Source organism: Rhincodon typus, chromosome 26 (assembly GCF_021869965.1).
Source record: "Rhincodon typus isolate 14 chromosome 26, sRhiTyp1.1, whole genome shotgun sequence".
NCBI classification, from domain to species: Eukaryota; Metazoa; Chordata; class Chondrichthyes; order Orectolobiformes; family Rhincodontidae; genus Rhincodon; species Rhincodon typus.
The window spans coordinates 15363033-15390572 of record NC_063357.1 but is presented as its reverse complement, the minus strand read 5'-3'; the positions used below and the strand labels follow the sequence as shown (position 1 = coordinate 15390572).

The following is a 27540-nucleotide window of genomic DNA, read 5'->3' as shown; positions in this document are numbered from 1 at the left end:
AAAACTGATCACTAGCACCTTCTCACAGGCAATCGGAATGAACAATAAATGTTGACGTCAAGCCAGCAACACTCATCCTGTGAAAGAACAAAAGTATTACAATTTAATCAAACTGGGCTCTTAGAATCAGGCATTCACCATAGGATGGAAGGCTCACTAATTTAGCACTGCCATGATTTAAGGTAAATCATTCTATGACTTTCTCCTCTTGGCAAAAATGAAACAGATAAATTGATTACATTAATTATGGTATGTTTTTTGGATGCATCCAAAAACAGCTTCTTAAAAGACAGTCTAACGTGCATCCACCTCAAAGTATCTAAATTTCCATTACATCGAATATCTGTAGCAGAAACACCACAAGAACGTTAACAGGTTCCTTAAATGGCATACACATTTATGGAGGTCAATGATTTTTAAATTAAGTTTATATTTCTATCCTTGTTTAGTATTTCCCAAATGTTAAACCTCACAAAATGCTCCAAGAACTAATTAGTAATTTAACTTCATTTTTTGTGTACAAAGGGCTTGATGATAACAAACTACTTTCTCGACAGCAAGTGCCATCCCACACAAAAAAAAACTGGCTATATGGCATTCACCAGACTATACAATACTGCATGATAAAATGGAGTATAAGAGTTGTACTCACTATTAATAAAAATAAATAGCAAAATATTTCAGGGCATTTTACTGAACAATAGACAATATGATCACAGTGTGAATTTGGAACGATGTGGGGAGGAGAGGTTTTAAACACAGTAAAATCAAAAACAGTAAAGGAATGTTCCTCGGGTAAGATGATGTCACACAGTTGTATCTTTTTGCAGTGTGGCTTTTTATAAAAGGACACTGTTGTTAAAGAACAACTGCTGCTATCCCAACATGCAGTTCTCCATACATCTGTTGATTTGACTAGTCGAGTGAGCTGCCAGCATGACATGAAGTCACATGGCATAAGCAGGAAGACAGCTGAGGGGATTATTCTTTGGCTTCCTTAGTGACTTCACTTCTGTTTGGCTTTATTGTTTGGCAAATGTCATCAGCTTTACTCAGAAGAATGTTTGCTATGCTGATCCTGTATTTGCACAGCAGGAGTTTCCAGTGGTCCACGGTACTTGATTGCATTTGGACTGAGGTCACAGTACTATGAGAAGTTAACAATGAGAAGTTCCTTTACAATTTATAGACTTGAGAGGAATTATCTTTTTGTGCCATCATTACATGTTTAGAAAAATAAAAGTTACGCATATAAACAAAACTTATATTCTTGCCTATCACTTTTTCATTTATACAAACATAGAACATAAAATTAATACTAAACAACAGAAACCAATTTCTTATTGGTTCTTCAAATTCAAATTAACTGATCAAGATATTTGTTAAGGAGAAACGGGAGGCATCTCTTTTAGTTTACACAAACTGTTCAAGCATTGCACAAATCATGGCCATACAGCACTCTTAAGTGACTGCAAACTGTCCCTTGATAAACGCGCAGTGAAAAGAATTCACTTTTATCCTACCTTTTACTAGCAACATGGAGCTCAGAGGTGGTCTTTTAGGAAGAGGGGTGAGAATGTAAAAGATGAGCTAGATGTGGACTGAATTAATTAATGCTTTCAAATTTGGGAGTACATGAAAACTAAGATTCCATAGGACTGCCTTAACCTAAAACTGGGATTAGACTGATAATTAGAAACTGAAGCTCTTTACTTTATGAAGCCAACTAAGAATACGGATAACTTTCTTCCATGGGTATACTTCTATAACATTTTCCTAAAACAGGGTTCTTAGAGTTACAAAATCATATCACTTTTTTGTTATTACAGGAAAGACGCACTTTTTGCCACTGGTCATTCTTTACTTCTATCAGCAACGAATGCATTTGCAGCGTTCCATTTTCCTATAACTAGGACACTTTTATAAGTATTTAGATTCAATTTCTCCCCTCCTTTAAAATTCTTCTTTCCCTAGGTTTCTATTTTAATCTAAGTTTGAATGACATGGCATTAAAATTTTTCCTTTTATTGTTCTAAATATTTTATGTAGGTAAGTATTCAGAGCAAAATTAAAAGCCCCTTTTGCATAGCATATTGAATTATTCCTAACTCGTTAGAATCCTCCAAAATCGAACATTTTACTGTGAATTTAACACACTACCAAGCATTTGTTAAAAAGGTTAAGTTACTGAAAGTACTCAATGGAAGCCAAAAGAAGTGTACATTTGCCCCAAACCCAAAGCGGCGTGCTTTATCTTTCCTGTTTAGTCACAACTGAGTGTTATAGTTGTCGCCTAGTTAAAGACTTGCGTCCAACAGATGTAGGAGCATCACATTATTCTTCATTCTACAAACAACTGCATAAGAGTAAGTGAGAATTCTTGCCCACTGCTGCCCACTAGGGAAACCAACTTAGCTACTCTCACTGAGTACAAGACTCATGAATCAAAAGCATAATTAAGAACATATTGGAAAGGCAATTTTCCATATAAATACTTGCTGCTGTTGTGAAGACATCAACAATTTCAATATAGAAGAAAATACTAAATCAGCATTTTCCTTTTAAAAGTCTTTTATTGCAGTGAAACTAAACAAACTAAAACTGCCACTTTGAACTGCTTTACCATCAAAGTCTGAGCTCAAGTGTCCATTTCAACATTTGATGCAACAACCAACACTGAGCATGATGAGCATTCCATGAGAAGACTGAGTGGCTCCAACCTTCAATGGAGGTTCAAGTAACCAAAGAATCATCCAATTCAATGATAGTCAGACGAAGGTAGATCAGTTAAGAACCCATGATGTGGAGATGCCCATGTTGAACGAGGCTGAACAAAGTCAAAAGTCACAACACCAGGTTATAGTCCAACAGATATATTTAAGATAACAAGCTTTCACAGCACTGCTCCTTTGTCAGGTAAAGTGGAGGGAGTACACTGGCACAGACAATACAGGCAGACGGATAATGGCAACAGGTAAGTACAAATAGTGTAGTTAGAGTGTTGACAGGCTGAATAACAAGTCTTTGCAAGTAATCAAAAGTGTCAATAGATTAATACAAACAGTGTGAGTAAAGTGTCAACAGCTGAGTAACAAGGGAAAGGATGACCTATGAACTGATTAATTAAGGCAGAGAAATATTTCACTTGCTATTCAGCTGTTGACACTTTACTCACAGCATTTGTATTAATCTGTTGACACTCGCTTACCTGCAAAGACTTGTTATTTAGCCTGTTGACACTCTACTCATTGTTTGGACTTATCTGTCTGATGTTCTCAACTACTTGGAATCATCTTGCCATTATCTCTCTGCTTATATATTCTGTGCCTGCGTGCCTTCCTCCACTTCAGCTGATGAAGGAGGAGGATACCGAAAGCTTGTGATTTTAAATAAATCTGCTGGACTATAACCTGGTGTCGTGTGAATTTTGACTTAGTTAAGAACCCAAAACGCCATCAAATTCCTCTCTTCATAACCTACTTGGTAAAAGCAGTTTTTTGTGTTGCTCTAAATCACAATATTCCAACTTCTAAATCAAAATTTGTAGCATCCAATAAGCTGATCAAGACTTTATTCCTGATTTAATAGGCAGTCGGTCTCTTTCCAGCCAGAAACATCCAGAGTGAACAGTAATCCTGGAAAAGCTAAGTAATTTTACTATCCATTAGCTGAAGTTTAGAAGTTGTTTCCTTTGAATATGAACAAGTTTACCATGTGTCAGGGCAGGAAGTTCTCATGTTCAGTATTTCGTATTCACAACTGTTAACATGCTCTTAATCCCAAGTCAAAATTTTCTGCCCAGGAATTGAATGTCACATCAAAGCATCATCCATGATGCTTGAATGAAATGGTTAATAATGACCTGAGAAATTTTTTTTTTTTTTTTTTTTTTTTTAAAAAAACACTTTGGCTGCTCAATTTTACCATGAGAAAGGCTCCCAGATCAGTCTATATTATCACTCATAAGACTTTCACACTCCTCACTCCAATTCCCATCAACTTTCCTTTCACAAAAAAAACAAGAGTCTTGCTTAAGTTAGTCACTAAGAAAGTCCTTCATCAAGATTGAACTTATCAGAAAGGGTGGCATTTCTGAAGAATGTTGACAACATTTAAATCTCAATGATTGAAGCTGCCTACAAAGTAGTAATAGTGGCTCCTTTAATACTAAATAAAGCCAAAGCAATATCTTTAGAGTTTGAGATTTTACACATTCCATAATTAGGAAGGCAACTGTTCCATTCCCTTGCACTTAAACCATTCCCTATCACCACCAATAACCTTGATGTTGCCTCTCAGAGATCAATGTATACGAAGGGGAGCATGAAGAAAAAATGCTGTTTACGTGGTTTCAAATTCAATGTCACAACCTGCACTTTGCTATCCCAATGTTTCAGCATATATTTGCATAAAGCAGATTGGGCCTTGCATCACAAATATTTTGTACTGCATGCTAGAAGTTAAATGTCTTTGCGCAATAACACACTTGCACAATTAACTACACATCTTAGTGTTACAAAATTTCTAAATAAACAATTTGATTAGAATGTTAAATCTTAAGATAAAACACTAATTTTTCTCAAATATGGGTAGTTTCAAATTTATCATGAAATCCAATAATATTTCCAAAAGTTTGAATGGTATTATGCAGAAAAGCTGCAATAAATTGATGATCTAACAAAGGTTGTACACACCTGTGGGATGCAAACAACTGTGAATTTGATATTGACCTGATTTGACCTGGAAGAGGGCAGCAGAGTGGTGACGCTGATTGGCTGACATGGAAAAGATCTGCATCAGTGCCGTCACAGCTTCCAAAAGGTGGTGTGCGGAGGGGCTGTCCAGTGTTTCCCTCCCTATCTCCTCTTCCTCTAACCAAAAATAACACATGCTCCACTGCGAGGAGCAAAAGCAAAGGGAAAGGGAGAGATCCAGGGATCATCCTTGGAAGGTGAGTGAGGGAAGACCTACCTTGGGTATTTGCAGCAATAAGTAAGGGTAAGTGTTTAATAAATTTTCTTAAACAGCTTGACTGGGGATAGAAATGTCAGTCAGAGGGGTTAAATGCTGCACTTGAGATGTGGGAGATTCACGACGATTCCAGCATCTCGGATGACTACATCTGCAGGAAGTGCACCCAACTGCAGCTGCTCACAGACCGCATGGGTAGGTTGGAGCAGCAAATGGATGCACTTAAGAGCATGAGGGTGGCAGAAAGCATCATAGACAGTAGTTTTTAAGATGTGGTGACACCCAAGGTGCAGACAGATAGATGGGTGACCACTAGAAGGAGCAGGCAGCCAGTGCAGGAATCCCCTGTGGTTGTCCCCCTCTCTAACGAGTATACTGTTTTGGATACTGTTGGGGAGGATGACGTATCAGGGGGTAACAGCAGCCGCAGCCAGACTAGTGGTACCACAGCTGGCCGTGTTCTTAAGAAGGGAAGGACAAAGAGCACTAGAGCAGTAGTTATAGAGGACTCTATAGTTAGGGGTACAGATAGGTGCTTCTGTGGACATAAAATAGACTCCAGGATGGTGTGTTGCCTCCCTGGTGCCAGAGTCCAGGCTGTCTCTGAACGGGCAGAAAGCCTTCTGAAGGGAGAGGGTGAACAGCCAGAGGTTGTGGTACATATCCGTACTAAAGACATAGGTAGGATGAGTGACGAGTTCCTGCAGCAGGGGTTCAGGGAGTTAGGTAGAAAGTTAAAGAGCAGGACCTCCAAGGTTGTAATCTCGGGATTACTCCTTGTGCCACATACTAGTGAGGCTAGAAATAGGAGGATTATACAGCTCGACACATGGCTGAACAGATGGTGTAGGAAGGAAGATTTCAGATATCTGGACCGTTGGGATCTCTTCCGGGGCAGGTGGGACCTGTACAAGGAGGACAGGTTGCATCTAAACTGGAGGGGCACAGATATTCTGGCTGGGAGATTTTCTGGTGTCACTCGGAAGGATTTAAACCAGCTTGGCAGGGAATCAAAGCAAAGGTGAATTGATTGAAAGGGAACTAGAGAATCAGGCCAGTAAGACTCAGAGGAAGAGCAGGCAGGGTGTGGATGCGAAACAAAGCCGGTCTGGTGGACTAAAGTACATCTGTTTCAATGCGAGAAGTGTAACAGGTAAGGCAGATAAACTTAGAGCTTGGATTAGTACTTGGACCTATGATGTTGTTGCTATTAGAGCCTTGGTTAAGGGACGGACAGGATTGTCAGCTTAACGTTCCAGGATACAGATGTTTCAGGTGGGATAGAGGGGGATATAAAAGGGGTGGGAGAATTGCACTACTTGTTAAAGAGGATATCACAGCTGTACTGCGGGAGGACACCTCGGATAGGTCATACCGAGGCAATATGGGTACAGCTCAGGAACAGGAAGGGTGCAATCACAATGTTTGGGGTTTACTATAGGCCTCCCAACAGCCAGCAGGAGATAGAAGAACAGATATGTGGGCAGATTTTGGCACGATGTAAAAGTAACAGGGTTGTTGTCATGGGTGATTTTAACTCCCCATAGTGCTTGGGACTCGGATGCGGCAGAGTTTGTAAGTAGCATCCAGGGGGGCTTCTTGAAACAGTACGTAGATAGTTCAACTTGGAAACGGGCTGTATTGGACCTAGTATTGGGGAATGAGCCTGGCCAGGTGGTCGACATCTCAGTAGGGGAGCAGCGATCACAATTCGGTAAGTTTTAAAGGTACTGATGGATAAAGATAGGTGTAGTCATCAGTTGAAGGTGCTAAATTGGGGGAAGGCTAATTACGACAATATTAGGCAGAAACTGAAGAATGTAGATTGGAGGCAGATGTTTGAGGGCAAATCAACATATGGTATGTGGGACGCTTTCAAGTGCAAGTTGCTAGGAACTCAGGACCAGCCCATACGTGTAAGGATGAAGGATAAGTATGGCAAGTTTAGGGAACCTTGGATAACGAGACATATTGTGAGCCTAATCAAAAAGAAAAAGGAAGCATTTGTTAAGGCTAGGAGGCTGGGGACACACAAAGCCAGGGTGGAATACAAGGAAAGTCAAAAGAAACTTAAGCAAGGAGTCAGGAGGGCTAAACAGGGTCATGAAAAGTCATTGGCCAACAGGATTAAGGAAAATCCCAAGGCTTTTTATACATATATAAAGAGCAAGAGGGTAGCCCCACTCAAGGACAGGAAAGGGAAGGGAACTTGTGTGTGGAGCCAGAAGAAATGGGCAAGGTATTAAAATCAGTACTTTGCTTTAGTATTCGCCATAGAGGAGGACTTGGTGGATGAGGAGTCTGGGGAAGGGTGTGTAGATAGTTTGGGTCATGTTGAGATTAAAAAGGGAGGTGGTATTGGGGTCTTGAAAAACATTAAAGGTAGACAAGTCCCTAGGGCCTGATGAGATATACCCCAGAATACGGAGAGGGGCAAGGGAGGAAATTACCGGGTCCTTTAGGGAAATCTTTGTACCCTCACTGGCTACGGGGGAGGTCCCAGGGGATTGGAGAATAGCTAATATTATTCCTTTCTTTAAAGGAGGGTGGCAAGGATAATCCAGCTAATTACAGACCGGTGAGCCTTATGTCAGTAGTAGGGAAATTACTGGAGGGGATTCTTCAAGACAGGATCTACTCCCACTTGGAAATCAGTGGGCACATTAGCGACAGGCGAAATGATTTTGTGAAGGGGAGGTAGTGTCTCGCTAACTTGGTTGAGTTTTTTGAGGAAGTGACGAAGATGATCGATGAGGGTAGGGCAGTGGATGTTGTCTGCACGGACTTCAGTAAAGCCTTTGACAAGGTAAAGTTGCACGGGGTCAGAGGTGAGCTTGCAAGATGGATTAAAAAACGGCCTGATCATAGAAGATAGAGGGTGGCAGTGGAAGGGTGCGTTTCTGAATGGAGGGCTGTGACGAGTGGCATTCCTCAGGGATCAGTGTTGGGACCTTTGGGTGCAGGCTTAGAGGGAGGAAGGGCCTCTTCCCGTGCGTAATTTTTTGTTCTTTGATTATAAAACAATTGATTGTAATTACTGACTTTGGAATAGTCTGATTTTAGATAAGCACTTTAGAAAAATTGCTTTCAATATTAACATTTAAATTTCATGATTGTTTTAAAATCCAGTATAATTCCTTGAAGCCAAAGGCCTTCAAGGTTCAATAAATTAGAATCTTCACACAGATGTGTGCACACTGTTCCAACATTTCATAGTCTACACAAAGTACTTAACACCAGTAAAAAATTATATGCACATCTGTGATCTTAATAGCCAACCATCTGCCCTTACCACAATGTGCCAGCTTTTTCTGTGCTAACATGACTGTGATCCCAACCCCACACTACTCCAACATTTTCATTGAGCCCCATGAGTTTTTAAACTTTATTTTAACTCTTTTCTCTAACTCAGATATGAACTGAGTATAATATGCAATGTGTTAGGAAATTTGTGTTCTGAAACCTTTTGATAATAGCATTATTCAAACAGATATGCATAGGAAAGTAGGTCATTCAGCCTATCAAGTCTGCTCTGCCATTCAATGAGATCATGGCTGATTTAATAATCCTTAATTCCATTTCCCTGTCTTTTCGACATAACCCTCGATTCATGTAACGCCTTTCATTTCTGGAAAAAATGAAGACAACCTAGTCTGTACAAGTATGATGTTCTAGAAACACAGCAACGCGCCAGAACAGCACTCAATTCCTTATACAAATATAATTAAAATGCATCTTACATCAACACTTAGAACACTGCATACAACTCTGGCCACCCTTCTATAGGATGGATGTTGTTAAACTTGAGAGAGTACAGAAAAGATTTACAAGGGTGCTGCTGGAACTGGAGGGTTTGAGTTATAGGGAGAGGCTGAATAGACTGGGGCATTTTTCCTCAGGTGTGTCAGGGGCTGAGGGCGACCTTATAGAGGTTCATAAAATCATGAGGGACATGGATAGGGTGAATAGCCAAGTCTTTTTCCTAGCGTGGTAGAATCCAAAACTAGATGGCATAGGTTTAAGTGAGACAGGAAAGATTTAAAACAGACCTGAGGGGTAACTTTTTCATGCAGAGAGTGGTGCATGTATGGAAAAAGCTGCCAGAGGACATGGAGGTGGTGGATACAATTATCACATTTAAAAGGCAGCTGGATGGGTTTATGAATAGGAAGGGTTGAAAGGAATATGGGCCAAATGCTGGCAAATGGGACTAGGTCAGATTGGCACGTCTGGGCAGCACAGATGGGATGGACTGAAGGATCTGCTTCCGTGCTGTATGACTCTACGGCTCTATAAATGCATCAGTGTTGAAAAGAAATTTATGTCACGCTGAATCGGATTTAAATTCTCAAATCAGGCAGTTCTTGGGGTACAAGCATAAATCTTGATTATTTCCATCTTGATTGTAGCAAGTACAAAGAAAAGTAGATATATAGAGAAATGTTTCAGTGAAGAGTTCACCAAGTCTCTTTAATCTTATAAAAAAAGAAAGCAAAAGAGACCTTGCACAGTAAAAAAAAAAACCATGGCATGCAAAAATGGAAGACTAAATTAAGCCAACTATAGGATTTCATCAGTATCAATAATGAAGAGTGTGAATGAAAAAAAGAGACTTCTTAGGTTAAGTTGGCATGTTCAGAAACTGGAACAAAAGACAGCAGTAAAGGATGAGCATTTTGATTGCATCCAAAATACTTAATCTTTACCTTGCAATTAATTCCCTGAATCATTAAGTGCAAAACAGAGTAATCCTTATTGCTGGGGAGAACACAAATTGTTTTATTGAGAAAGAGGCATTACAACTGCAAGATCTTACTTTTCTTTCTTAATACAGCAGTGCTTCCCTTAACATACAGAAGAACAACACGTCTAGCCACATCGCAGTTGGAACAGAACATCTTCTAATGCAGGTTTGAAGATAAAATTAAGGAGCCAACCATCTAATAAAGGGCTTGCATGAATGCACTGCGTATCCCCAGGAGGATGGAAACAAAATTAACTAAATCATTTAACTGATGTCCTACTGGCTCAATATTGCACCTACCATTTATAGCAAGTGTTTTTTGCACAAATTAGAGTCGCTTAATTTGCCTAAGGGAACTTTTTCTGTACATTAAGTTAAAAGCAGTATTACTTTTAAATTCTCAGCTCAGAGGTGATGGAGGTAGCAGCTGACGTTGGACAAGATGACCGTGAATTCCTCAATTCTAAAATGGCGACGGGGGGGGGGGGCATGCGCACGTGTGCACGTGAAGACTAACCTTCTCATGGTACCTGTTTAACAAGATTACAACTTTGCATATTTAAGAATATAGAAAGATCTACCGGCTTAAATTGGGTTTGTTCTTACTCTGTACTGCTGTGGTACTAGTAAATGGTGTTGAAGTAGAAGATCAGCCATGATCTCAACAACTAGAAGAGCAGGCTCGAAGGGCTGAAAGACCACCCCCACTCCTATTTCTTAGGGTTACAGAGCTTTCCAGTACAGAAGGAGGCCACTGTGGTTGTACCAGCTCCTGAACAATCTACCCAGTTAGTCCTATTCTTCAGTCCCATCTCTGTAGCCCTCAAAATTCATTACTTCCAAACATACGTCTTAGATAAATTATAACCTACTTGACCTGATTGGATTTGTTGAAACTGTTTTACATCTGTTACTGAAATAATTAAGGTGAAACGATACAGATTTTATTAAATATAAAAGATAACGTTCAATCTTTAGAGAAATTCAACAGGTCTGGCAGCATCTGTAGAGAAAGAGACGTTAAAATTAAGTCCAACATTGGACTTTCTGTTTTTGTTTCTGATCTCCAACATCAACAGTACTTGGTTTTTATTTAACTTTCAATCTTTTGTTGCATCAGCCTCTGAAAACGAGAAGAATAAATGGCAAAATTTCTAACGTCTTTTCTCTGGTATGGAAATGATCCATTTAAGAAAAAAGTGCATTGCCATTTGAACTTCTTTTCTGCAAGTTGTCAAAAGGGCCAACTAATGCATGGTCTGTGCAGGAATCTTTGAGTTATGGCATAGCTATCTTTAGATATGGCCAGGCTATTACTGCATGATACTCCAGTTTCTTGTTCTATGAAATGAGAATGGTGGCTCATTTGGTAGCACCCTGCTGGTTGATCAGTGAATATCACAAAGAGAGATCAGCTATTACTTGATGGGGAGCACAAATTAGATGCCGTACAACTTAAATCAGAACTTAAATACTTAATTGGTTGTAAAGCACTTTGTGGTATCTCACATTTGTGAAAAGTACTAAACAAATGTATGCCTTTAATATAAAAGGTTAATGAGTTACAATCAGCTTCCCATCTCTAACCTTTCGTCACAGACTCATACATTATTGAGGACTAATCAGATTCTGAACATTTATCAGTCTTATAATAGAAGAAATATCTATCATGGATACCTGACTTATTCTTGCTTCTGTATAATGTTACTTTTTGAAATAAACTATATTGTCTGTCATCTACCAACTCACAAATCTACAGACTTCAGGCAAACTGCACTGACCAGTTTCACTTCTTCCCTTTCGCTTTCTTACATATTTCAAATAGAAAAGTAAAATTTGAAGTTATTGAATTGCAACTTGCCAATGGAAACTGATCTTTTGAAAACAAAAACAGGAATAAGCACCACTGCACTGAACTGTAACACCCACACTGAAATTATACTGCCTTTAAATGTCCGAGACAACAAGGTGCAGGGCTGGATGCCAAGCAGCATCATAGGAGCAGAGGCGCTGACGTTTCGGGCCTAGACCCTTCATCAGAAAAGAGGGAGGGGAAGGGGGTTCTGAAATAAATAGGGAGAGAGTGGGAGGCGGATAGAAGAGGGATAGAGGAGAGGATAGGTGGAGAGGAAACAAACAGGTCGAAGAGGCGTGGCTCCATCCCCGCCAAAAAACTCCACCCTTTAAATGTCCGATTGTTCTGAGATGTAATATCACACGTATTTCTGTTATATAGATTTTCACTGACAATTTATTTGTTGTGTCCCAACTTAAAAAGAGCATTTGGCTATACATAGTATCCTTACGCAATCCCCATCCATCTACACTTGTAGGGGTTATCAAGTCTGTCAACTAACTTGTACAAGGGGTGCATTTTCATTGCTCATCCCTAACTGCTCCTCTGAACCACAACACATGAGATGTTAACATACTCAGTCTTGTGAGGGAGGGAGTTTCAGGATTTTGACCAAAAGCAGGAAAGGAGATAAAGTTCCAAGTCAATATAAGAACCCCCATATTCAGTAACGGGATTGCTCAAATTTTAACTCTAGACTTGGGTAATCACATTCTTAAAAACAAAATTGCTCTCCATGTCCCTTAATGTTCCAAGAACTTCAAATGAGAGAATGGGTATATTCATTTATAACCAAGCTTAAGAAATGGTGTTTCTAACTTATTTTGAATTAAAATTATTGTGTGCTCTTGAAAATGCAAGGCTCAAACCTATTTTACTGGGTTTATTGGGTGATTAGAGGATTTTTCCAAGTAGGTCACATTATTTCCTAATAGACTCCCATCAGGATTAAAGAAATGAGGATAACATTCAGACAATTAGCAGTACTCCTTTCAACTAGGAATGAACACTGGATAACAGTTTGACTGCAAATTAACATCACAGAAATGATGCTCAAAGTTAAAATCTAACCTTTTCTCCTGTTTACTTCATCTTTTCTATTCACTTCCATGTAAGTAATATTTATTCAATATTCTTTGCATTTGAGTACAAAGTAAAACTGTTAATCATTTTCTGATATAAATTCATCTTGCAGCTTTAAATTGAAAAAAATGCTTCCATCAGTTTGACATTTTGTCCTAACAGGATACTATCCTTTAAAATGGATCTCAAAACATTTGGCTGTAAGTCAACAAGGAGATCGAATTCTTGGCCAAACAGTTGTTGCTTCTCAATCAACAAGGAAAAAGATTTTTAGATTATATAGCTAACAAAATGACAATTACAATTTGACAGTCTACAAAATACAGGAGAAATAAAATTTGCTTTCAGTCTAAATACATAAGTTGGTGTAGGGTAGTGGTGCCCAACCTATTGCCCGTGGGTCTTACAATCCACTAGAGCATTTCATATAGCTCAATGTCTGCTTTAATTTACAACTCACTCAAATTTTGCAGGGAACTGCTCCTCCAATCAGAATCCCTTTCTTCGACCATATGTGCTGCTGCAGGCTTACTGGTGAGCCTCTCTAGCAAGTGCGGGAAAGAACCAATGAACAGCTCGAGGCTGAAGCCATTGAGGTGAGTTTGCCAGTGAGGGCTTTCCGCTTTCATTTTTGATCTTCGGCATCTGCCATGTTTCACAGAAAGAAAAAGGCAGGATCTGGGGAATGGACCGCTCAACTGGATTGCCTTAAACCATTAGGTACCTTCTTGAAACAGTCATTCAAATGATAGGTTATGATGGATGGAGTTCTGCCAGCACACCTTGCTGATGTAGAAGGATAAGTTGCTGGCCTTATACTGGCTGGTAGACTTGGCTGAGGCTGGAGAGGGTGAAGGGATGAGAAAGAGAGTGGGTCAGTGGCAGGGCTCAGGGCACGAAAAGGGGACAAGAGGTTAAAAAAAAACAGGAAAAGCAGGAGACAATCCCAGGCTGAAAAAGTGGACTCACTTCTGAACCCCACTTTCATGTGAATTTTTAAGGGGCCATCTCTGAGAGTGTGCCCCACCAGAGGCAATCCAAGGTCAGTATTAATTAAATTTAACTCCTTAGCTCAGTCCAGTTGGCCTCCCGCTTCCCTGGCAAATTCCACTAATTATTCACTTAAATTCTAAAATGGCATTCAATAAAAATCTGGAATTAAAAATTTAACGATGGCCATTGTTGATTGTCAGAAAAACCCATGTTGTTCACTAATGTCTTTTAGGGAAGCAAGCTGCCATCCTCACCTGGTCTGAATTAGCAATATGGCTGACTTATTAACTGCCCTCTGGGATGGGCGATAAATGCTGGCCTAGCCAGTAATGCCCCCATCCCACGAAGGAATTTTTAAAAAGTTACCAATTTATTGCTTGAGTTTTTTTTTTGAATTCCATGCTTACTGTTATGCCTCAAACCCAGGCTTCTTGTTCAAAAGATAGGGACACTTCCAATGCACCACAAAAGCCCTTCCCTTATGAGTCTATTGTCAGTGTATCAAATTGAAATAATGATATTTTCTTTGGAATGTATTCATCTGCCCAGGTCAAATTCAGAGGGCACAAAAAGTTTCTCGAATGGGTGACTCACCAATTTCATTTTCACTGATATAAATTTCCGGACCTAGATGCTGATGGGAAGATTGTAATAAGGATTGAAAAATAAAAATTATAATCCTGTTTTCTGCATAATTATACAGGTTGGAACAGAGCTACGAAAAAATTGAGAATTTAAAACAAAGTAATACTGACCTAAATCTACAAGCATGTCAAACAAGGGGCAAGATCATGATACGATGTCTGAATAGATGAATTACCCATTAGTAACGATCTGTGTAATCAAGTGACGGAAGACTACATTTGGTGTACCTTACTCATAATAACAGTCAATTTCAGAGAAAATGTGAAACCGCAAGACTGAATTAAAGGATGCACGTGCTTACAGACAACAGTACAAGTAAATCAGGGGCTCTTGTGGTGCCAGTGGTAGTGTTCCTACCTCTGAGCTAGAAGACTTGGTTTCAAGTTGCACCTGCTCCAGAGCAGTGTCATGTCTGAATGGGTTAATCAAAAATACCATAAATAAATCCAGTTTACAGACTACATTATAATTGGTGTAGAATTAAGTTAAATTTAATTGCATAGCCACTGTGATTTGGTGACATTTTCCTTCAGTCTTTTCTAGATCCAGTTAAACCTTTTGATTTGTCTCTGTACCCACAATTTTCTAAAATACAGAAAGCAGCTTCTCTGGCATTTACTTTTAACACAGAATAAAAAGAGTCCTCACTTATAACTGATTCAAACAACACTGATATATCTACATATGATCACTAAGATGAGCACAGGATAGTTGAAAGGAGTACTGCCCCTAGTTAAACGATAATCATTGTGAAGCAACTTACATTCAGGGCTTCTTCTACAAATTCAGTGATCAAAAAATTATTTAATTATGTTTAATTATTACCAATATCACCAGTCCTGATGAAAGGTCACAAACCTGAAATATTAATTCTGTTTTTATCAGGTTAAAAGAGGTAATGTGAGGTGGGACACAGGCAGAGCTTTAGGTGACTTCAAACTTATGACAGGTAGAATGTGCAAGGCAGGCTAAATGTATGTTAGAATCTTCAAGTTTAGAAGTAGCAAAGGATGGCTCATGACATGGCGGTTACTGGTCTACCTTAGTCAGAACATCCAGACCCAAGCTCATGTCCTACCTGTTCCAGAGGTTTGTCATAATGTCTCTGAATAGGTTGATTAGAGAAAAATATGTAGAAGTACCCAAGGCATAAATTAGAGATTCAGATGAGCTGAGGCCGGAGCCAAGTTGAGCAATATTAGGAAGTGGAAATAGGTGGCCTGGTCTTCGCAATGGATGATCACTTGAAATTCACTGCAAGGTCAAAAACAACCTGTTGCAGCATCAGGAATGGAGTCAGTGGCTAGTTAACAAATGAGGTGGAGACAGATGACAATGGTTTCAGTCGTCACAAAATGTTCAGTTAGAGGAACTTTTTGTACATCTGGTACACTGGTTAACAAGCATAAAGCACTGTCTGACTACTGGAAGCTCCAGATTGGCCCTCAAATGAAGAGCTGACCAGCCCAAGATTACTGGTTTTGAGCTTCATTATTGAGTAGAGGCACAGCATTAAAAGCCTGCACAGGTCCATACGCCAACACCCAAGTTTGCATTTGAGTAAGATTGCAAGGATTTGGAGAAGCAATAGCTGGGACTGAAAGTAAGTGTGATCCAAAGCAGGCTGCTGGGGTCAGCAAAACACATTGCACTGTTTCCAACACTGTTGTGGCTTGATGTGTGAAGAGGGCTGTTGACAGTCAGCAAATAACTTTGGAGGGGGTTGGGGCCTGAAGACCTTAGAACCAGAAGCAGAGTTGATTAAGGTGGGTGTTCACTTTTATTCCATTCCACGATGCTTAGAATTGGTTTTCATGAATGCAATCAGCACTGGTCCTAGTTGTCCCAGAGGTAAACAAAGTTGCAAGAGAGTAAGAGATGGTGCTTGGCTTATGTTCACCATCAATGCCTGCACCCAACATGGGTAAAGGACACCTCTTGCTCAACTAAAACAGTCTGCAGCACAGACTGCACAAAGATTGTGCGCACAGAGCACCAATGTTATTGCAAACACATAACAATAGCCATAGTACTGAAAATATCAGTGGAATGAATTTGAATTTCTAATCCCTTGCGGCTTTTGTTTTAAAATTCACTTGTGGGACGTGAGCATCACTGGTTAGACAGTGTTCACTGCCTGTCCCAAGTTGCCCTTGAGGAGGTGGTGGTGAGCTGCCTTCTTAAACTGCTGCAGTCCGTGCACTGTTGACCCATAATACCATTAGGGAGGGAATTCCAGGATTTTGACTCAGCAGTGAAAGAAAGGTGATATATTTCCAAGTCAAAATGTGAGTGGCTTGGAGGGGAACTTGCAGGTGGTGGTTATTCCCATGTACCTGCTGCCCTTGTCATTTTAGATAGAAGTGGTTGTGGGTTTGAAAAGTGCTGTCTAGGGATCTTTGAATTTCTGCACTGCATCTCGCAGATATTACACACTGCTGCTACTGAGTGTCAGTGGTGGATGCTTGGTGATGTGGTACCAATTAAGTGGGATGCTTTGTCCTGAACAGTGTCAAGCTTCTTCAGTGTTGTTGGAGCTGCACCCATCCAGGCAAGCAGTGAGTATTCTATCACAGTCCTGAGTTGTGCCTTTTAGACGATGGACAGGGGGTCAGGAGGTGAATTATTCACCACTTTTTCTAGCCTCTAACCTGCTCTTGTAGCCACTATGGCAAGTCTAGTTGAATTTCTGGTCAATGGTAACCCCACGGATGTTGATAGTGGGGGGCTGAAGTGATGGTGATACTGTTGAATGTTAAGGGGCAGTGGTTAGATCGTCTCTTATTGGAGATGATTATTTATGTGGTGTGAATGTTACTTAGTGGTCGACCCAAGGCTGGATATTGTCCAGATCATAATTTGACATTGACCTGCTTCAGTATACGTCATCACAAATGATGCTGAATTTTGTGCAATCATTGGCAAATATCCCCACTTCTGACTTTATGATGGAGGGAAAATCGTTGAAGCAGCAGCTGAAGACGGTTGTGGGGGTAAGGACACTATCCTGAGGAACTCCTACAGAGATGTGCTAGAGATGACTGAAGTCCAACAACCATGACCATCTTCCCATGTGCCAGATAATAACTCCAACTAATGGAGAGTTTACTCCCAATACCCACTGATTCCAATTTTGCTAGGACTCCTTGATACACACTCAGTCAAATGTAGCCTAGCTGTCAAGGATTGTCACTCTCACCTCATCTCTGGGATTCACCCGACCCAAACAGAAATCAGGGGAAACTCTCCACTGGCTGCATTCATAAATGCAAAAGATGGTTGTGTTGGTGGAGGTCATTTATCTCAGCTCCAGGCCACCTATGCTGGAATTCATTAGGATAGATGTTTATTACAACCTGTTCAGCAATGTTATTTCACACCTCTGGAGCAAGTGGGATCTGAATTCATGTCTCCTGGTTCAGAGGCAGGGGTTCCTGAGGGTAGATGTTTCCTAATCAACCTGTCGAGGTGTTACCAGAAGCCTCTGGAACTAGTGGGACTTGATCCCAAGCTCCTAGCTAAGAGGTAAGATCACTGTCACTGCACCACAATAGTCCCTGAGGACAGTGTTCTAGATTCAACCATTTTCGGCTGCTTCATCAATGGCCCTCCCTCCATTGTAAGGTCATAAGTGTGGTTACTTGCTGATGATTGCACAATATTCAGCACTATTTGCAACAATTCAGATACTGAAGCAGTCCATGTTCAGACACCTGTTCAGATAACATCCAGGTATGGGCTGACAAGTAGCAAGTAACATTTATGTCACACAAGTACCAGGTAGTGGCCAACTCCAACAAGACAGAATCTAACCATCACCCTTTGACACTCAATAGCACTATCACCACTGAATCCCACACTAGCAAAATTGAACTCAACTAGCCACATAAAACTGTGGCTATAAGAGCACGTTGAAAGCTCAGAACCCGAACACTTGTTCATAAGACACTAGTCAGAAATGTGATGGAATACTCGCTTGTCTGAGCATGTAGCTCCAACACGCCTCAAAAGCTTAACATCATCCAGGATAAAGAAGCCACTTGATTGCTTGTGAATATGGTGTCAATCACTGCCTCTGCCATCAACATTCAGGAGCAGTATGTACCACCTACAAGAGGCACTGCAGAAATTTACCAAAAGTTCCTTAGACAGCACCTTCCAAACTCATAACTACTACCATCCAAAATGACAAGGGCAGCAGATGCTATGGGAACACCATCACCTGCAAGTTCCCCTCCAAGCCACACAACATTCTGACTTGGAAATAGATGTCACTTTCTTAAAATCCTGGAACTCCCTCCCTCAACAGCACTGTAGGTCAACCAACATTAAATGGACTGCTGCAGTTCATGAAGGCAGCTCACTACCACCAGGAGGACAACTAGGGATGGGGAATAAATGCTGGCTCAGTCAGCAACACGCACATCCCAAGAATGAATAATTTTTTTAAATGCTCTACCACTATTAGGAGATATGTTTATATTATGATCTTGTACAAGATAAATTTCTGAAATGCTTAGGATAACAAAACATTTTAAATGACACCTCTGAATTGTGTTTTATTTGATTTCCTAGACTGCGACAATTTCTGCAATAGATCGAACATATCTACATAGAACATTTATACTTAACACCTTAACCAATAAAGTTGCCAAGCAGACGGTTTTACTTACATGTTAGATCTTTTGATGGATTACTGGGTGAACACCTCACGGGAAGTGATACCAGGTCCATAAATCAGATGTCCATTCATCAATCTAAAACTTCATCCTTAGCTTCCTCTCGCCTCAGATGCTGCCTAACCTACTCAGTGTTCCAATACATTCCAGTTTTATTTCAGCGCACACAGTATTTTTCCAAGTTCAACTCCTGGTGTGTATTCAGTTAGAGGGGCTTATAGAGTTTCTTGGGGCTAAGGAGAAGAGTAGCTTTGATTCATACCCTTCATTATTAATCCACAGCATGCCCTGTAGAGCTGACAGATTACAGATCATGGCTATTTTAATAAGTCCTGTAGATGAATATGATTTTTGTGTCAAAGCTCACATTGACAATTACACATTTTACTAAGTCAGCAGCATTTTGCATTCAAGCTTTAGCAATGTATAATACAGCTTCAAGTACACTTTAGAAAATTTAAAACCTGTGTTATGGAGTTGAACAAAACCTTTTCACGTATACGTTTTTGTTTATAATATCCTTAGTGCGTCTTTCACATTTTTAAAACATCCTCCAGCACAAATACCCAATTTTACTATTCATGTTTTGGCTCTATGTAATTTTGATTTGTTAATATTCTTAGATAGTGTCTCACAGCATGCTTAGTTGCTTTATAGTGATGTAGTAAACTCACTGGATATTTTGTTTTTAAAGTTCCTCAATCATTTCTGTAAATAATGGTTAATGCCACGGTCTTTCACTGATAGCAAATGCTAAAATACATCTGAAACAGATTATACATCATTATGAAGAAGGCAGTAACTTCAGGAGAACTTGTACACATAATCAAGAGGGCAGGGTTTAAGAGAATCAAAGAAACAAAGGTCAAATCTATTCAGAAGGATTTGAGAATTCAAGGACAGAATGCCATAGATCAGCATTACAAGTTAGGTCCTTTACAAGGGCTCATCTAAAAAAAATTTAAGGAGACAGAAATCCACCTTTAATTGGGCAGCGATAGCAAGAACTGCAGATGCTGGAGTCAGAGATAACACAGTGTGGAGCTGGAGGAACACAGCAGGCCAGGCAGCAGAGGAGCAGGAATGTTAACATTTCGGGTTGGGACCCTTCTTCTGAACTTTCCTGCTCCTCTGACGCTGCCTGGCCTGCTGCGTTCCTCCAGCTCCACACTGTTATCTCTAACTGGGCAGGCACTTCCTTCCAAATTATTTACTGCCTACTTTCATTAGATGCCCATCCAAGTTGCTGCCCCAAAATTAAGTGTACTGTCTATATTAATTTTGTTTTGAGGTTTAAATAAAAGCAGTTTCAAACACATTCACGGTGCCTGTATGTCTACCTGAAAAAATGAGATGTAACATTCATTTACAACAGAATCCCATGTGGTCCAAAACAGTAACTGCTCACTTATCGTTTGTGTTCGTTGTGGTGGCGACAGCAGCAGCCTTCCATCTCTCAAGGACGGACACTTCTGCATTAAGCATTGACTGTTGTAGTTCAGGAATTCCAATCTGGCATTGCAGTCTCTGCTGTATTAGCTGTAGAGGAAGAGTGGACTGAGAAGGTCACTATTCACCGGCCTCTGTTTTCTCTGGGCCCTGTTCTCAACCAGCTGAGGTTTTTGTTACTGTTCTCCTCTTCCAACACCCTTCCAAACAAAAAAATCTTCAGAGGTCCACAATGTCAGTGGCTATCTTCCAGTTGTCATTCCACATCTAGCAACCTCATATCTCACTTGCAGGTGTTCTTGTAGCAAAAGTACTGATGCCCAGGAGGTAATCAAGGTCAATTCACCATGCAGATCTTTAGGTACACAGCTATTATGCATGACTGAGTTAGCAAAGACATCTTTAGTTTAACAGCCAAGAACACTGGAACAGGAGTAGGCCATTTAGCCCCTTGAGCCTGTTTCACCATTCACCGAGATCGTGGCCAGTCTGTGGCCTAATTCCATACACGGTCTTCGGCCCATATCTCTTAATACTTTTGCTTAACAAAAATTTTGTCTTCCTCAGATTCAGAATTAACAACTAATCCAGCAATTACTGCTGTCTGTGGAAGAGCACTTCCAACATCTACCAGAGGTGTGGAGAAGTGCTTCCTAACATTTCTCCTGAACACCCCGGCCCTAATTCTAAGTATGCCCTCTAGTTCTAGAATTCTCAACCAGCAGAAATGGTTATCTTTATCTACCCTGTCTTTTCCTGCTAATATCTTGAAGACTACAACCAGATCACCCCTTAACCTTCTAAATTCTAGAGAAAACAGACCTGACTCTTATAATCTCTCCTCGTAATATAACTCCTGAAGTTGAGTTTTCACTCTTGTAAACCTATGTTGCACTCCCTCCAAGGCCATTATATTGTTCCTAATATGCAATACCCAGATCTGCGCACATTACTCCAAGTGGGGTCTAACCCAGGTTTTGTAATAACTACAGTATAGCTTCTACATCCTTATACTCCAGTCCTCCAAATAAAAGGCTAGCATTCCATTAGCTTTCTTGATTATTTTTTGCCTTGCATACTCTGATGGAATTAGCATGCACCAGAACCTCCAAGAGATGCTTCCTTCAAGGCAGGAATGGTGAAATCTGTTCAGCATTTTCTCTTGTCTAGGATAGTTTGTCCAGATGCCATAAATAGAGAGTGTACCAAGAACTCAGGCTAGATAGACTCACATCATGGTGCTCTCAATGAACGTAATAGCTGCATTTTATGCCATATATTTAAAGAGCTTGATTTGACTATTGGAACCAGAAGAAAAATGCCATGGTCCAGAAAGTCACCAAGCCATAATTTATCATTATTGAAAATGTGGTGCCGTAGCTTGTCAATAACTTCAAATATCCAGTGAGACTTTAGTGTGGCTCTAAATTGAGCAAATTGTTTCCCATATTTAAAAAATAGCTGCACTTCAAAAGTAATTAACTGGCAACAAAATACTAAGAATGTGAAAGGTCTTTCCTTATGAAATGGTATCTCTAGTAACATTGCTTACAGTTGGAGCAAGGCAGAAAGCACAGCATGGTTGCAGAAGAGGCACTAAGTGGAACATTTGAAAATAAATGCAGACAACAAGGGATAAAATCAATTAATGTGAAATTGAATATTCTGAACAGGGCAGGTAATGGAACGCGCCCAGATTACAGCAGATTTGCCTGTAAAATAATTTGTCTTTGTTCATAATTGGGGAAAAATGGAGAATAGTGGGAAGGGTAAGCAAGAAAAGGTTTTGGTTACACTTCAGGTTCACATTCCTGATCTATGCGCAGAGGCAGTCAGGCAGATCGGAGGGCCTCCTCATGAGCCTGACCAAAGTAGCTACCAACAGGTTCAGGTAACAGGACATGCCAAGGGTTCATAGTATCCAACTGTCCACCTTTCCTCTGCGGTTACATCCGTGCTTGGGTGTCCAATGATAACTGCACAGGCTGGAATTCATCATTACCCGATGATGACATTTAAGTTTGATTGTGACAAGTTTCCATCGTCCGTTTGATTCTTGTTCTTCGCTACAGTGCCATTTCAGGGGCCAACTTGTTTCAGGTTTTATTGAGGGTAGGAAAAGAACTAGCCTATTAGGTGTCCAGGGACTCATGAGGCAATGTAGCCAGTGCACTGAGCCCATGTCGAACAAAAAAGAAAGAAAGTCAACTACAGCTGTTTCAATCCAGGTAGAGTCAGTTCTGGAAGAGCACTGATCCTCAAACTGTATTAAAAATTCCCCAAAAGAAATGACAAAAATTGAAGTGAACTAAATATGAAGATTATCCCAAAGATTTCTAAACCTTTGGATAGGAGAAGGGGAAGCTAAACATTAAGCTCATTTTAGGGATATTGTTTCTAACAAAGGAATGTTATGCCAATTTGAAAGTTTGGTTAGATCTTCCTCCGAACAAAGAAAAGCTTACACATCAGCAACCTAGCACCTAGACAAAGGGTTTCAGCATGAAACGTTGACTTCCCTTCTCCTTGGATGTTTCTGAGCTGCTGTGCTTTTCCAGCTCCACATTTATTGACTCTAGTACACAAGGAACAGAGTCAGGGACCATTTGTATCAATGATGGATTAATAGGAAATTAAGGAGACAGCAACAGCACAAGACTCTGAGTTTGCTCTTGTTCAAAACACCTTCTCAACATAGACATAATAGTTGCCGTTTTTGCCACGTATTTAATGAGTTTGGTTTGAATATTGGAGAAGGAACTGAAATGTTCACATCTGAGTAAACATTCCATTAGAAACTAAACCTGCAATTTATAAATGCTAAGCTCTGTCTGAATAAGCTAGTTGATTTGTTGTGAGATGGTCAAAGCTAGTCAAGTGTCTACGTACATTGATTATGTAGATATTTAGATGATAACTGAATGTTCTGCAGAAGAGATTAGCAAAAATGAAAATGCATGGAATTCCATGACATGGATTGGCAACACTCTGCAAGGCAGGAGATACACACTGGAAATAACATCAACGTTCTCCATTTGACAGGATGATCTCTGCACTGGATTTTCAGCACTTCACTTATGATTGCCTTAAATGAAGGAACACAGTTGTAATCAGTTGTTTCAGACGACACTAAATTAGGAGACACTGGTATAATTGGGAGGTGAGTGCCAAAAGTTGGAAGGGGTAACGACACAGAAACAGAAAGAGGAAGAATGGCAGGTAAAATTCTATTTAGGGAAGAGTAGGGTTATCTACTTTTGATTTAGTAAAAAATGATGAGAATAGGAGCTGTGCAGGCGCAATGGGTTTGGCTGTCTGCGTTCATAGATCTTTAAATTTAATCAACAAGGCTAATGGATTTGTTGGTCCTCATTCAGTGTAGCAGCATACTGAAAGAGCAAAGAGAAATAATGCAGATGAGGTTATAATCACATCAGCCACTTTTAACGGTCAGAAAATCATTTGGAGCAGTGCACTGTGTCATTTCCTAAAAAAATGTGATTTAAGTTAAATGCTTCAGATACCTGTGGAGTTAAATGAAGAAGTTTTACAAAGTTAGCTTCTATGACACAGTAAAACAGATCAGGAACCACAAAATATTGAGATCAGTCATAAGAATCCCAGCTGAAGGGAGGTTGTGCAGAAATCTCTAGACTTGACAGTTTAATTTGTGAAGTCTCTAAATGATGAGAGCTTGTATACAGCTTTCCAAGCCACCAGAATTGGTTTAAAAAAAATTAGGCCATTAGGACTGGAAAGTTTCTAGGCTCTGAGCCGAAAAGCAATCCTGGTCAATAGAACTAGAAAAGTCTCTAAACCGTCAAATTTGGAGTCAGTTTGTAATGAAAAAAGTTAAGATTAGAGTAACACTTCACTGGGATTGAGTATCTGTAAAATATAATACTGGGGAAAAGGCTGAAACTTTGTTTTGCTGTTTAAGATCTTTCTAAACAGTCATATATAGATTTTTGTTTTCAAAAAATGTATAATAAACTTGTGATCCTTTGTTAAAGAACACTGGCAGCCTTGTTCGAATATGTTCAGCGACTAACAACCATAGGAACCAACTGCAAAAGTTAAACTTATGATCTGTTGAGTCAGGTTTCGCTCTAGGATCTGACTCACCTATTACCACCTTCTTGGGTCATAACAATATTCCAAACCAGGATTGTCGTCCCTTCCTCTCAACAATTTAAAATAGATAACAGAAAATTAGCGTGTGTTCTGGATTAGCATTCCTTTGGTAAATGCAGTAAGTGCGTGCATGCTAATCAATAAACAAAAGAGATGACCAAAGTTTTAAAAAATTCTTATGGCTACTATCTTAAATATGATAGTCTTCCATCACATTTGGAATTTCCACGATAGTTATTAAATTAAATGTTAAAAATACACACTACAGAATTCTCATGCCCTAGTATTTCACATTCCAACAGAAATTCAAGTCATATGTGGATGCACAGATTCGTGAAACATCTTGGCCTCTGGTTGCTTGAAAACCTTCTTTTTAAAGTTAATTTTAAAAACCCATGATGTATCTAAGGTACTTGTGGTGCATCCACCAACTCAAAAGTAGTTTCTGTATAAAAAAGTTTGTTTTTGTAAGAAAACCTTTTTGATGACTTTTGGCCTCTCTTGTAGGCACCTATTAGCTTGCTCAGGTAAAATGTGTGAACTGCTCTACAAAAATTCACCAAATGCAAACACCATATGCAAACACCAACATGAACTCTTAGGTGCAGCCTCTCTTGGCATCCACTGACACTTTGAATATGAATTGCTTCATGTAATCAGAAAAGAGAATTCTGTTCAGCCAGGTAGATAAACGTGGCATGGGGGCAACTGAACACAAATCAGTTGGTCATATATAGCTTAAAAGATACTGCAAATTAGAAAATGCTTCATATTCATATGCTACAAAAATAGAGAAATCTAATTCTCATTTGTGAGAAAGTCTTCAGGTTGCAAATGGGTTCCAGTCTCAATTCCATTCGCAAGTCAATTTGTATGTAAGGCAGAATACAATGCAGTCAATGTAAAATAGCTATTCCTAAGTACGAGGAAACATTCAATTATCGGATCTTTGAAATTAATATTAATAAACCCCTGTATGGGACTGTGTTCTTAAGTATGAGTGTTCATGAGTCAGACATTCATAAACTGTGAGCTCCTGTATTTCTTAGTATAGGGATTATAATACTTTGGCAGAATAGATCACTTTTGGACTAACTCATCCAACTTGTCCTTGGTACAGGCAAGGAAGGATTCACTTGTCTCATTTAACTTTCATATGGCCCAGATTTAATCCAAATGAGGTCAGGCACATGAACATGGTACATATAGAATGTTGTCTTTTCAAGTTATAAGACACCGTCCTTTTCATTTTATACATTGCAATTTAAGGAGAGCATTTCACCTTTATAAAGTTAAATTTATAACTACAATCGATAATACATTCATTTAGAGGAATTACTTGACACTTAAGAGAATTAACAGTTAAAGCACTGATCAACAGATGCAAGTTATGCTTGAAAAAACAAATGACTACATCTGGACTACATTGATCGTAAACCGTGCATGCCTCACTTGGGACATAAAAAACTATAACAGTCTTCAAGATGAGAGTTGTCACTGGTCAGAATTTTTATTTTAAAATGAAAATGTAACTGCAAAGTCTTGTTTTTAAAATCTGACTATTAATTTCAATTTTGCTTTCTCTTCATATTGAGGCAATAAAGTTAATAAGATCTGCAGTATTTAAAATCAGAAGCCTAAATGCCATAATTCAATCTACAAACTTAGTGTCTGCTGTCTCCTACTCTTGTTCTGTCAGAAGTTACAAAAAGTGGTCATCCTATCCAGGACAGTTTCATATTATTATTAATTTTGAATGCAAATGAAGATGAACTTGAAGATAAATAGCGATTAGTACAACTATAGAAAAGCAACTGATTCTTTTAAAAATATAATTCAAGTCAGATCGGTCACCTGCTGCATGTCAGAGGGGACTCAAGAGGCTCAAGACCACAGGCTTTTAAATCCACAAATATACAGAATGTATATTTGAATTGGATATATTTAGCAATGGTAACACTTTAATTCCAGAAGGTGGGAAAATAGATAACTATAGGTCAGTTAGGCTAATAGGAAATGTTGCAGAATTTACATCTTCAAATAAAACCAATGAGTATTTGGAATTGTACGTTGATCAACTGTCTACATGTTTTACAGGTATGTTTTTCAAAATTAAATTTTTGAACCAGTAATGAATAGATATACAAAAGAAATGTTGTTTGATATACTGTATATAGATTTTCAAACAGCATTCAACAAGATTCCTCATAAGAAGTCTGAAATTTTAGTGCATGGTATATATGGAACAGGGCAGCATGAATAGAAGGTTTGATGATGTTTGGGAACCAATACTGAAATAAATGAATGCAGCTGCAATTAGAGAAGGCTTGAAAAGATGTGAACGTATCATTTTTTGAGTTTATACAGTTTCGAAAGGAAGAACAATGGAATGATACTGAAGGGTTGAAAGTGACAATCGAGGGCTTTATTTCGTAATTTCTGAATGTGTGTAGTAGTAGTTGATAAAATTTTAAAAATACCAGAATTTTGGGTTTATGCAGACAAGTAGCTCAAGAGTGGGACAGCAGTGATTAAAAGCATTCAAAATATTTATTAGGCTATTATTAAAGCTTTACACGTGCAAAAGGGAGTGCTAGACTACAGGATACTAGCCACAAAGTAAGCTTGAGGCACAGATAAATTTATCTTTGAAGGAAAAATATTTGAAACAAAAAAAGTTAGATTAATTCTAAATTATGCAAACACTCACCAAAAGTCAAATAGCTACCTTTCAATTTTACCTCTCAACTGGTTTATTAAGATCCTACAATGTAAAACCTTTATTAATTTATCTACATCTAACTCAACAACACCAGCAAACTAAAATACAACTGGTGGTACTACCAGTTACAATATAAACAATAAATGAACAAAAATTCATTTCAAAAATACTGAGCCAGAATTATGGCTCTCAGTATAATTAGAACTGAAAATACAAGATGATGTACCCTATAGGCTTATGTCCAAGTCCATTGATGTTGTCAGCT

The 27540-nt window shown here is 39.3% G+C and overlaps 1 protein-coding gene across 5 annotated transcripts in view; it reads right to left on the bottom strand.

Annotated features, from left to right (window-relative positions):
• The window catches only part of taok1a (TAO kinase 1a), a 163478-nt gene that overhangs the window by 95438 nt on the left and 40500 nt on the right, over positions 1-27540 (bottom strand). Inside the window, exon 1 of one of the 5 annotated variants that reach the window (XM_048612461.1) lies at positions 18965-18988. The exons of the other annotated variants lie outside the window; for them this stretch is intronic. The gene's annotated coding sequence lies outside the window, so the exon portion shown is untranslated. Of the gene's footprint in view, positions 1-18964; positions 18989-27540 lie in introns of those variants that run through there. 5 annotated transcript variants of the gene reach the window in all.